The sequence below is a fragment of the Nannospalax galili genome, unplaced genomic scaffold (assembly GCF_000622305.1).
Source record: "Nannospalax galili isolate Female #2095 unplaced genomic scaffold, S.galili_v1.0 scaffold117, whole genome shotgun sequence".
Lineage (NCBI taxonomy): Eukaryota > Metazoa > Chordata > Mammalia > Rodentia > Spalacidae > Nannospalax > Nannospalax galili.
The window spans coordinates 917,566-918,950 of record NW_008341422.1 but is presented as its reverse complement, the minus strand read 5'-3'; positions in this window follow the sequence as shown (position 1 = coordinate 918,950).

Here is a 1,385-nt window from a genome sequence, read left to right as displayed (position 1 = left end):
TGCTTTTGTCTTCAGGAGTTCCCACAGAGGCCCAAGTCAGATGAGGATCAGATGCTCTCAGGCTTTCTCCTAAGGCCCTCCACCCTCCACGATAGATTTTGGCCTCAGGAATTTGGGGGTTGGACTGGCCTGGGAGCTGGGACCAGGAAAGACGCTGATCTAGGGCAGCTGGTGGCCCTGCCACCCAGAGATGCAAAGGAAGATGGGGGTGGGAGGCGGCCCCAAGGGCCCCTGGGGAATACACTGAGAAGCTGGGTTGGTCTGGATACAAAGGACCAGGAAGAGGAAAGGTCAGCCCCGGGCCTCAGGAATTTGGGGGTTGGACTGGCCTGGGAGCTGGGACCAGGAAAGACGCTGATCTAGGGCAGCTGGTGGCCCTGCCACCCAGAGATGCAAAGGAAGATGGGGGTGGGAGGCGGCCCCAAGGGCCCCTGGGGAATACACTGAGAAGCTGGGTTGGTCTGGATACAAAGGACCAGGAAGAGGAAAGGTCAGCCCCGGTGTCCAGGAAAGAGGCTGGTGGGTTGTGCAGACCCAGGGAGGCAGAGGGAGGTGAGGGCGGGGCCAGGCCCAGATTGCCCCTGGGGACCCAAGAAGGAACTGAGTTGCTCTGGATGCAAAGAATCAGGAAGCAGTGGTGGTTCCTCAGGTGTCTGGGGCACCTTGAATGGGACAGGAGGAGATGGGAGGGTGAGGGTGGGTGAGTCAAGGCGCCGAGGGCCCAATCAACTTACCCCAGAGAGAGGTCCTGCACGCCCAGGGAAGCAGAGGGAGATGAGCGATTTTTACCTTTTTAACCCACTTATTTAACATGGGTGACACTTTAGCTTGAGGTCCCTACTGTGCCACATAACTGTCTCTTATTTTCTAAAGCGCACGAGAGTTTGCTTACATGTATATATGTGCACCACATGTATGCAGTGCCTGCAGAGTATATCCTGGGAACCCAACCTTGATCCTCTGCAGGAGGAGCCAGTGCCCTTAACCACTAAGCCCTCTCTCCAGCCCCATAGGTGGGTTTCTTTTCTTATTTTTTTTTATTTTATGTGTATGCGTGTATTGCCTGCTTGTGCACCGGTGTCCTGCAATGCCTGTGGAGGTCAGAAGAGGCTGTCGGATCCCCTGGTACTGGAGTTATGGACTGGAGTTGTTAGCTGCCCTGTGGGTGCTAGGATTTGAACCCAGGTCTTCTTCAAGAACAGTGTTCTTAACCGCTGAACCATCTCTCCCGCCCTCATAAGTGGGTTTCTTAAAAGTGCTTTATGACCCTGCAAGCTCCTGAGTCAGGACCTTTAAGAAAAATATATAAGCAGGGCATGGTAGCGCATGCCTTTAATCCCAGCACTCGGGAGGCAGAGGCAGGCAGATCTCTGAGTTTAAGGCCA